The sequence below is a fragment of the Octodon degus genome, unplaced genomic scaffold, assembly GCF_000260255.1.
Source record: "Octodon degus isolate 3935 unplaced genomic scaffold, OctDeg1.0 scaffold00063, whole genome shotgun sequence".
NCBI classification, from domain to species: domain Eukaryota; kingdom Metazoa; phylum Chordata; class Mammalia; order Rodentia; family Octodontidae; genus Octodon; species Octodon degus.
Window position 1 is genome coordinate 12780233 of NW_004524639.1, and position 12128 is coordinate 12792360.

Here is a 12128-nt window from a genome sequence, read left to right on the forward strand (position 1 = left end):
GTGTTTGTTTATATAATCCTTGCACTCACTAACCACCATAATGCTCTGTTATTTATTTCATATTTTATATTTTGTATAATTCCTCTATTGGGCTCTTGAATTTTTCTCCCTTCGTGCCCCATGCAAGGATCATCTTGAGGTATTTTAAGCTTTTAGAGACATTTTGTTCCTGTGGCCGTGTATTTATTTTTCTTTCCTTCAATTTTATGCATCAATTATACTGTTCAGAATTCTTGTTAGTATGGGGTTCTCTTTTATTGAGTATCTTCTTTTTAGTAATGCACTCTAAGCATAGATTTTTATAACTATTCACCTCAGTTCCAATATCCAATCACCCTTGTACAATTTTAGAGGGGAAATTGAAGGGCTATTGGCCAATTACCTGGTTCTTGTAGAATGGACACTAACATAGTAAATGAAATAAACACAATCCAATTGTTGACAGTGAAAACCAATTGATATTTAGCAGTTCAGTTTCCATGACCTAGCAACTCATTCAACAACAAAAATACTAAACATAACCTAGACATTACCATAAGAACAATTATGTATCACCCTTAACCATACAAAATGTCTCTACTGTTATAGTATAAACACGAACATAATGCAAATATTGACATATTGTTAATATCGACTAAGTGCAAAAACTATAGCTCCAGTAACAAAATTTTTTCAGCAATTAAAGCATTGTCTTAATTAACAATCTAAAGTTTAATAAAGCTTTAAAGTTAGTAAAAACAGAAATGATAAGAAAATGGCAAAACGAAAGAAACAAAATCTTTAAAAGTAAGCAATGGAAGATGATGAGAAGGAAGAGAAAAACATAAGATAAATTATAAAAGAAAATTAATGCAAATAAATAAATGTAACACAAAAGGAAGAAAAACAGAATTTTTCTATTTTTTAATTCTAAATAGAATTAAGAACTAAGAAAAAGGAATGAGCTCAAAAATTATTTTCAGGGTTTGTTGTCTGGGAAACAAGTAAATCAAGGTTTTTCTTAGCCAAATTTTTTGGCATGATGGTTTTTATGTTGCCCATTGGGGCAACAAGCCCCTCTTTTCTTTCATCCAGCCTGTAGAAACTGTCTGAGCCAAGGAATGTTCTTGGTTACTTTGATAGGTGAGAAAGAATTCAAATCACTGTTCTCTGTGTTGTATGTTGGCAGCAGAATGAGGTTCAATGAAACCCCTAGATTTAATGCCAGAACTTTTGGGCCCCACAGCATCTCAAAACTAAACATACTGGGCCTGAATTCTCACCATATAGCTTGGGGACATATTTTTAAATAAGTTTAAACTTCTTTGGGAGTCTACATCTACCCTTTTAGAGATTGTCTCTTCTCCATCTCCCATCCAGTGATTGTGGTATGATAACACTAGAAACATTGAAATGAGATTGTTCTTCAGTTATTCTGTAACTCAGTTTTCAAAAATTAAGCCATTTTTAAAATATCTCCTTACTAAATCCACTCAAATATGGTGAGTGCTGCACTGGGTTGTATCTCCAATTCTTACCTTCCAGGTAGAAACAGTCATATTGGCAGTGAAACCCCATTCTGATTTTGAACTTTATAATGACAATTAGCTTTAAATTAGGCCACTGTTCCTGAGAGTCCATTGTTGCTCCGTGGAGCTGCCAACTCTCCATACTTACTTGGTTTCTTCAGAGACAAGTCTTCTTCTCCAGGAACTGACATAATTTTCCAGATTACTTCATTCTCTCTCTCTCTCTCTCTCTCTCTCTCTCTCTCTCTCTCTCTCTCTCTCTCTCTTTTTTCAGAACCGGGGATTGAACTCAGGCCCTTGCGCTTGCCAGGGATGCGTTTAAACTACTGAGCTATCTCCCCGGCCCTTTGCACTGTTTTTTGTTGGTTTGGTTGTTGTTGTTGTTGTTTTTTAGAATACTTCATTCTCTTCTGCATATTGTACTCTATTTCTCTAGCTTCTCTGCAGACTAGTTTTATTGACAGCTCACTTCAGATTCCCAGAAATCTACTTTTTTCTCTTCAAATTTTCTCTTCAAATTTTCTTTCCAGATGTCTCATTTCCTGGTCCCAGTGCGACTATATTTTGGTCTTGATCACTCTTTCCCCATACTTTTCCTCACAAGACTGCTTGGCTTACTCATGGCTGTATTTTACCCATGTGTGGGTCTGCTTCTGCAGCCAAATCTTCTCTTTTTATGAGAACATTAATCATATTGAGTTAGAATCAACTCCCTTTATCTAATTATGCCTGTCATAATTCTGATTTCAAAGAAGTTCATATTCTGAGGTACTGTGGTATAAGTTGTTTCTTTGATATAAATTAAATGCTTCTATGGTATGAATGGTACTGTGTTTTAAAATTTCAATATGTAAATTTCTGGGTTGCACATGTTTTCAGAAATATCTTTAAACAGGGTTCACAAATAACTATTGTTCTTCAGAACTTATTTCCTGTTAAGTTTAAGACTAATAGCCTGAGCTCTAGATGATTTAGTCATAAAAGACATATACAATAGTGGGGCAATCAGAAAGGTCCTAAGTACTTGAAATGTTTTAGACAACCTAACTAGCTATGACATACCAATCTTTGAAGTATTTTATAAAAGAAAATATATATAAATTTTTATCTTATTTCAGTAGCTATTATTCTGAATACTCTTTTACAAATAAATGAACTGGTTCTAGGGTGTCTTTGTGTATCATATATTTTGAGTTAATTTTTATAGCAATATTTTAATTAAAATACTGTTTTCTGTTTATTTATTGAGCTACACTAACTTTTTTGTATTTAGGATAGGGTTACAGGGGTGTACAGGGTCTCACTGCGTAGATTGGACAGTAGTGGTCCTCCTGTTTTCAGCCTCCCAAGAGCTAGGTTTACAAGCACACACCACCACACCCAGTCTCAATTGTCCTCTTAGTGTACCACAGGGGCGGAGCCAGCATGGCATTCCTGCAGATCCAACTCCAAGGCCCTGCATTTTCCTAAGCAGGCACTTTAATCCACTGAGCTCTTTGGCTGCCCAAGCTACACTAATGGTAAAAGATTTTAAATAAAGCAGATATTTCTTATTTTTGATGAATATATCTTTGCTACTAGTCCGGTTTGATTTTGTAGTACTGATTATTTAAAAAAAATCAAATCATTTCAGTGTTTAATGTCATGTACCTGTAAACTCAGTGTTCTAAGCAACTGAGGCTAACACTGAAAGATAAAAAGTTTGAGCCCAGCCTGGGCAATATACTATTTTACCAAGGTTCTATAACTAAATTTTTAAAAAGAGCTGAAAAGGATGTGGCTGTAAGTTAATGTAAAGGCTCTGGCTTTAATCACCAGTAGCTCCATCCCCAATGACAAAATCATTAAGTTAAATTTTATTTTATTTTTCTCCAGTAATGATACATGTAAATGTCTTTTCTGTTTAGTTGCAGAGTGTAGTTATTTTAGAAAAACTGGCAATTTCCATTTTACTGATCCTTGACTGGATATTTGTTTTGAAGTCTGAGACTCTGTAACTTGGAAAAGAAGCTGTTGAATACTTTTATTCTCTGCTTTTTTCTGGAATTTAGGTAGTTAAATAGAAAATAGCAGCCAATAATATTTAAGATTCAGGCCTATAACAGATAAATAATGGGCTTACTGTAATGTGGGTAGCTTCAAAAGTAAGCTTAAGGACAATTTTGCTGTTACTACTTTAGCAGCTTATATAGGAAGCATTTGTATATGCCTATGGTTCTTATCTTTTGGGTCATGAACTTATTTGAGAATCTGATGAAAGCTATAGGCTATCTCCCAGAAAAATGCACATTCCTGCAAAAAATTGCCCACAATTTCATGAAGTTTACTGATAATGTGAATCCATCCATGGATACTAGTCAACCTCTTTGCTTTGTGAAGTACTGAAACTTATTTCTAGTATTCATTTCTATGTTACAATATTAATCTAGCCTTAGAAAGTACATTTTGAAATGCAGTGGAATTGTCCCAAAAAACAGAAAAAAAAATTAAGTCTGCTTTTCTATTTTCCTGAACCTCCATTTCCATCCTGCATATTTTTATTACATCTCATCAACATATTGCCACCCTTCTCTGTGAAACAAATATCTGTATTTTTCTGTAAGTATGTACTCTCTAGAATATCTAAAACACTTGTGAAATAAATTATGAGAATTAAAGTGACATGTTTACTGGGATTTTTACCAAACAGAAGAGGACAAGGCTTGTTTAAGTTAGCAGATTCTTCTCTTAGCATACACAGGAATCAGTGAGAAGTGAATTAGGTACATCATCAGAGTATTAAGATTTCTCTGAGGCAATTTTATTAACACAATTGATTATTCCCTCATGTTGGCATACAGTTGAATATTATTTTATAGTACAAATTTTTCCTTATACATATTGACGTTGTAGTTGTTTAAATATTTTAACTAATTTGTCTTCTTTCTCTGTAGATACATATTTGGTTCATTTGTATTTCAGTAATGTTTCTGGTAAAAGGCTCGATGCTTCAGAATAATTTGAATGTGAGGTCATATATTTACCTTTTGGGAAACAACAATATTATAGATTATTTTTCATAAATTTAAGATCAACACCAGAAATCAAAATACCACTAGCACTATTCTCTCAGAAAGAACACATAGTGATGCCAATTTCATTCAATAGGTAATAGTGAAAATATTCAATATAGCATATATTTCAAGAATATTCATTTGTTTTACTGGTAAAAATTATTCAAAACAGAATACTCCATGTAGAGATTTTTTTGTTTATCACATTGTCATTGTGCAATGAAATGCAATATTATTAACTATAGTGGAAAAATGTGAGGAATAGACTTTAAAATGGAGTGAGCTATGTTTATTCACAGAAAACTGTTTTATCTGAAAAGATTGTGTTTTATGCATTTATAAAAGTGTGGTCCTTAAGTATCTACTTAGAACATTATATCAATCGTGGTAAACTAAGATATGCCACATCAGAACTTTAATGATTTATGCATTAGCTGTCTATTTTTATATAAGAAATTACTATAAACTTGATTATTTAAGCAATTCCTATGCTTTATTTCTTTTTTTTTTGTGGGCCAAATTCTTATAAAATAAGACTTGATTCTTTGCTTCTGGGTTTATAAGTTTTAAATATATTGTTAGCTGAGTATCTGATCCTTTTTAGGATTTGATTTCTTTTTCAAGCTCATTCAAAGCATTTAGAATTTCAGTTTCTTATAGTGGTAGCTTTAGTTCTCAATTTTCTTGATACATACTAGTTAATCAGTCTGAATACATGGAAGTTAATCTAAAATCCTCATAGCATATGCTCTTCTCACAATGTCAGAGCTTATTTCTTCTATGCCAACAGCAGAATCTCACTCATGTCTGCTCCAATGGAGTCTGTGTAATGTATTGATTGTGACTAATACATCACATTTGGCATCTAAGGTAAGCAATCAAAGCAACTCCTATCACTTAATACTTACACATCATCTCACTAGACAGAAGATATAATTAGGCAGAATATGCACATTAGGAATCAGGATTACTGGGATGCATTTTAGAATTATGCTAAGCATGATTTTGTAGGCAAGAATTGATTTCTTCTTTTTAATTTTGTAATTAATTATTTCTATTTTAAAGAGAATAAAACATTAAAAATGATGCAGAATTTCAAAACAAGATGATGAGAAGTCAACAATGGTTATTTCATTGCATATTGACTTTTTTTCCTTTGGATTTTTTTTTTTTGTACCAGGGATTGAACTCAGGATCTTGCACTTGCCAGGCAAGTACATATTCTACTGAGCTGTCTGTCTCCCTGGCCTCTACGTATTGTTATCTTCAAAGTAGTTGTTTAGATTACCAGATATAGGCTTGCAAAATTGACAAAAAAATAAATACTCTTCTTGCTTAATCAAAATTTGTGCAGGTTATGTGTGGTTACTCTAAGGGCAACCAAACTTTAAAACCTATATGATTCAATCATTTGGATTTACATAAGAATTTTTCCCTACTAGTAATTAAGTATTTGTATCATAAAGCAATATAAACCAGATTTTACATTTCTATAGCCATTGGGAAATGGAAACTTTCCACTGACAAAGTCTCTTCTTGATCAAAAGTGAGTAGGGTTTCTGTAAATCCTTTTTTCAACTCAATGATGAACTCTTAAATTTTCAAGTTTGCCTTTGTATCACACAATTTCATAAAGAAGTCTTCTAAATTGGTTTGTTCAGGAAACTTCTACTTGAAGTGTCTCAACATTTTCAGTAACCTATTAAGATTCTTATCTTCACCCAATCTTCAGAGAGTTTCTGATCATTCCACCCAAACTTGTTCACCAAGAATGTTATTAGTCATTGTAGCAAAGAATTATTCTACTGTATAAATATTTTTTTCATCCAGGACAGCCAACCTTTTTTGTATTGTACCCATATAGCTCCATTTTTTATTTCTTTTAGCTGTAGTTTAATGGAATCTCTTTTACTTCCTGCAAAAGTTCATTGTAGTAGCCTTTCTAAATAATTGGCCCTAGAAAAACAAAGGGATGGGGAGCATGATAGCTCAGTAGACTAAAATAACTGCTTAGGGAAGCTTAGGCAGGCACAGTGACCAACCATGGTTCCATCTCAGGCAACACATGCTACACCAGTCCCACCCAGGTGGCAGGCTCAGCTGGCCACAGAATCCAGGCGTAGTGGTGTAGGACTGTAATGCCAGCACTGGGGCGACTGAAAACAGGAGGATCATTAGGAGTCCAAGTTGAGTAGTGAAACTCTGTAGTAACAAAATACATTAAAATAAATAAATAAATAAATAAATAAATAAATAAACAAATAATTAAACAAAGTCAGTCTTACCTTTTTTAGCAGGACATGCACCTAGAATTCAAGGTAAACCAGGTATTGCTAAACAATAGAATAGGTTTGGCTACAATAAAATGTTAACAATCTTAACTTCTTGTCTCCAGCCAGCCAGATAGCTCAGCAGACTAAATCACCTGCTTAGGCAGATGCAGGGACTAGGGTTTGATCCCTAGTGTGTCTTGCTGCGCCCAACCCAGGGCATGTTGAGATGGCGATTGAGACTGGTCATGGTGGTGTGCACCTATAATGTCAGCACTGGGGAGACTGAAAACAGGAGGATCACTGTGAGTGTGATCTGTATGGTGAGACCCTGCAGACCCTGTACTCAGTACATCAAAAATAATTACATAAAGTTCTTGTCTCACAGTTGGGTGATATAGCAGTAGAGGGTGTTACTGTTCTTTCTAAAAAGCTTTATAATATTAGAATTTACATATTCATTCATCTAAAATCCAAATGGCTATTTTTTGTTATATTTATCAAGAACTTACTCATTTTGTAGCTTTAATAATAGTTTCATAAGTGTTTTCAGTATTTGTGACACAATATTAGATGTAATGTGCAGAAAAAGAAAATGAGTATTTTCTGTTTTGCCTGTTTTGATTTTTTTCTTGAAGTTACCATCCAGTTGGAAATTTAAAAATGAATATGTAGGAAATCACTAGAGAACAGTCTCAATATTTGAAATATATGTAATTTAATGTAGAAAGGAAAATTACAATTATTGAAAAGTTACTATAACAAATTCATTACTCTTGATCTTCAGGCCTCCCAGATTCTACTGCAATGGGTGCCTAGGCCTGGTAAGTGTTTGGGAACTTCTGCACCTGCCAGATTCTACTCCAACCAACACCCAGGCTCAACATGTGTGTGGGACGTTCCCCACACTCGCAGTAACATCCTCCATCAGACTTGGTGTGGAACTCTAAATCAAAACTCCCTGATGGTCATGTGGGTTTGGATTTGGCTCTATTGATATAGTGTATTATATTTATAGATTTGCATATGTTGAACCATCCTTGCATCCCTGGGATGAATCCTACCTGGTCTTGGCGTATAATCTTCTTAATGATTTGCTGTATTTGATTCACTAGGATTTTATTGAGGATTTTTTGTTCTGTGTTCATGAGAGAGGTTGGTCTATAGTTCTCATTTTTAGTCACCTATTTTCCATGATGCTTTTACAACGCCACCTTGGAAAATGATATACTTAGAAATTAATCTAACTAAATAAGTAGAAGATCTATTCAATTAAAATTACAGTAGTCTGTAAAAAGAGATGGTAGAGGATTTCAGAAAATGGAAAGATATTCCCTGCTCCTGTATAGGAAAAACCAACATTGTGAAGATGGCCATACTCCCAAAATTCTAACACAGATTTAATGCAATCCCTATCAGACTACCACCAACATATCTCACAGACATAGAGAAATCATTCCTAAAATTTATCTGGAACCAGAAAAGACCTAGAATAGCAAAGGCAATCCTGGGTAATAAAGACAAGGCAGGAGGCATTACAATTCCTGTCTTGAAATTATAGTACAAAGCTGCTGTGATAAAATCAGCATGGTATTGGCAAAAAGGTAGACCTGAGGATCAGTGGAATAGATTATCAGATGCAGATACAGTTACAAACACATTCAGCTACCTTATCTTTGACAAAGGGGCCAAACATGCATACTGGAAGAAAGATAGCCTCTTTAGCAAATGGTCCTGGAAAAACTGGCTCTCTACAAACTGAAAACTAAAATTTATCCAGATCTATCAACAGATAGTAAACTAAAGACAGAGTGGATTAAAGATCTAAACATTAAAACAGAATCACTAAATCTCCTGGAAAAGAAATTAGGAGAAAATCTTGAAGTATAGGCAGACAGTTCATGAAAAAAGTCAAACTGCACAGGAAACACCTGAAAGAATCAACAACTGGGAATTTCTTTTATTGAGAAATTTTGCACATCAAACAAAATGACCAACAGAATGAAATGACAACTGTCAAATTTGGAAAAGATGTTGACTCTTAAGCAATCAGACAAAATCCTTCTCTCTGGAATTGATAAAGAACTAAAAAAGATTAGAGCCCGCAAATTTAATGACCCAATACACAAATCGGCATCTGAGATGAACACACACTTGTCAGAGGAAGAAATACAAGACGCAAATAAATACATGAAAAAGTGCTCCACATCATTAACCATTTGTGAAATGCAAATTAAAATAACACTGAGATGGGCACTATGATCACGGCAGAGGTACAGCAGTGCTGAGGCCAAACAGGCCGGCATCAAGACACAGAATTTCTATAATTGGCCTGATGAATCATTTGAAGAAATAGACAGTACACCTGCTGTTCAGCAGTATATCCAACAGAACATGAGGACAAGTTGTTCCAATATAGACAGACTCCTCATACCTCCTGAAGGCCAGGATGAAGGTATGTAGAAGTATGAACACCTCAAGCAGTTCTGCCTTGAGCTAAATGGACTTGCTGTTAAACTTCAGAGTGAATGCCATCCAGATACCTGTACACAGATGACAACAACTGAACAATGGATTTTTCTTTGTGCTGCTCATAAAACCAAAATAGTACCCTGCCATCAACTATACCAGCCACATACTTGATGGTGCTGCTGGCCTGCTCAACAGCAAAAAACACTTTCCCAGCAGGATTAGCATAAAAGTATCATATGTAGCAAAACTAGGATTTGTATGCTGTAGGATTTACCCAATATTTTCACATGCTTATTTTCATCACCAGCAGATATTTGACGAATATGAAAATGAAACATTTCTCACCCACATGGCTGACACCGAAAAAGGATCTACAAACTGCAGTACAGGGTTACAGGATAAATCCTGAGGGGACTTGACTGACCTTATCAGATGCAAAAGTTACATTTCTTGTTATATAGGTCTTACTTTATCTTGGTCTTAACCATCCAACAGAAAAGTATATAAACGAGGTGTATAAAGTAAAGCCATATCAATATGCTGAGCTGTGAAAGGCTCAAGTCAACAACTTCTGTGGATAACCTACTACAATTGTGGACTGCTGGACTGTGTTGAATTGTTTTGTTGAATTCATGCACCTATAGTATTTAGATGCCAATGGAATACCCATCTCTGACAGGACTAAACAAAAAAAGAGGATACAAATGGAGGACCAGAGGCCTGAGAGATGGCTCAGTAGAATAAGCACTTGCCTGGCAAGTGTAAGGACCTGAGTTCAATCCCCAGTTCTGCCAAAAAAAAGGAGGGTCCATTTTGTATCTGTATATGCAGAATACTTAGGATAGATATACAGCTGCTTTCTTTTAATTCAATGAATAGAAAAATTTGTACTAATAGTGTTTGGACAGGATATTCTGTCTGCATCTTGTACTAAGGATAGCCACTAAGAAGATGACAATGTACAATGTATTAATTATTGAAACTATCCTATTAATCACATTTGAAACTGTCACATTGATATTTTTTCTCAATAAAATAAAATAAAGAAAATGAAACATTGCTATGTCATTGGTTTACTAAACTTGTGATGAAATGTAATTTGATGTCCAAGGATAGCTTTACTGTACCAATTTTAGAAGAGGAAGTTCAGAACTCAGTTTCCAGGGAAAGTGAAGCATGAAGGGAATGGGCGAGCTGTACTGCTCACATAATTAACATTAATTTTGTTCTGTACATAAGTCATTTTAGGTACATCAATCATGTATCCATAGTCCAGCTTCTTTGTTTAGGATAGGGATTGTATGCTGTGTGTTACCTTTTAGTGAGAAATACTTAAGTTATTCACGAGCTATATATTCATTGGTGTGGCCTTCATGGTTTTTAAATAAGATTAGTATTATCTGTTTAAAATGCCTGTTAATAAAAGTATTTACAGTTTGGTAAAATTGCTGCTAAATAATCACTGGATCACAATACTCATCAAATAAACCTATATGTAAAAAAGAAACAAACAAACAACACTGAGATACCTTCTCATCCCAGAAAGAATGGCTATCATAAAGAAATCAACCATCAACAAACGTTGGAGAGGCTCTGGGGAAAAGGGCTTCCTTCTCCACTGCTGGTGGGAATGTACATTGGTGAAACCATTATGGAAATCAGGGTGGAGAGTGCTGAAAAAACTAGGACAGGAAATCCCATTCAATCCAGCTATCGCCCTTCTGTGAATTTTTGAAAAAGAAGTGAACACATCATATCATAGTGATATATGTGCACCTATGTTTATAACATTACAATTTGTGATAGCCAAACCTTGGAAGTAACCAAAATGCCCATCACCTCAGGAATGCATGAAAATGAGGTGGCGTTTTATACAATGAAGTATTACTCAGCTATAAAGAATGATAAGCTCGAACCCTTCATATATAAGTGGATGCAACTTGAAGATACACTCATAAGTGAACTAATCCAGACCCACAAGCATAAATGTCATATTGTCTCCCTACTGTAAGAACTCAAAAGTAGAAATAAAAATTGAAAGGTATAACACAGTTAAATGGAAACTGAGAATTTAAGGATTAAACAACATAGAGAGAGAATGGAGATAATTTAGGAAATAAGGTAGGAGCAAAACCATACATTTATATAAACAAGATGGTTAAGGCAGTGGTCCTAAGTATCTCCATCAGGTTTTTGAAATTGGCAGTTAATGGGTGGAATTTTCAACCTGACTCACTCTATATGCTGATATCTATGAATTAAACAATTACACTGAGGATAGAAATGTGTAATACTAAAACCATGCTTGAAATACCTGTCATTTTGGTCTTCTAAATGCATAATGCTTCTAATGTCATATCAGTTATTGCTATACTCTCTATAAAGTAAATTTTTGTAAAATAAAAAAGGATAACAAAAGCAGAGAAGAGAAGAGAAAAAAATGTCATAGGACTGTCCTGCTACAATGTTGTATATGGTTTGATTTCTAAATTTCTGTGTAAAAATGTGTAATATTTTTTTCACATTCTATAGAAATTTGAATTTTAGAATATCCACAGTAGTTGGAAAGCAGCAGTTCCATTTCTATCCTCGGTGTAATGTCTAAGGTGTTTGATATTCAGACAGACAGTGATGTTAAGGTCAACTATCTGTTACAGGGAAATAATATCATTAAGTTTTTCTTCTGATTATTAAACATTTAATGTTTGCAGAGCAAAACTTAGAGAAATAGAGAGGCTACAAGGATAGTCAATATTTTGGCCCTAGTCCTTCAAGGTTAGTGAGGATGCAAGATATAAGAGAACTTGTGCTATGACATCTTGTAG

At 34.4% G+C, this 12128-nt stretch overlaps 1 pseudogene; it reads left to right on the forward strand.

The window, feature by feature from the left end:
• Positions 1–3740: 3740 nt before the first annotated feature.
• LOC101592945 lies at positions 3741–10483 on the forward strand (annotated as a pseudogene).
• Positions 10484–12128: the final 1645 nt, after the last annotated feature.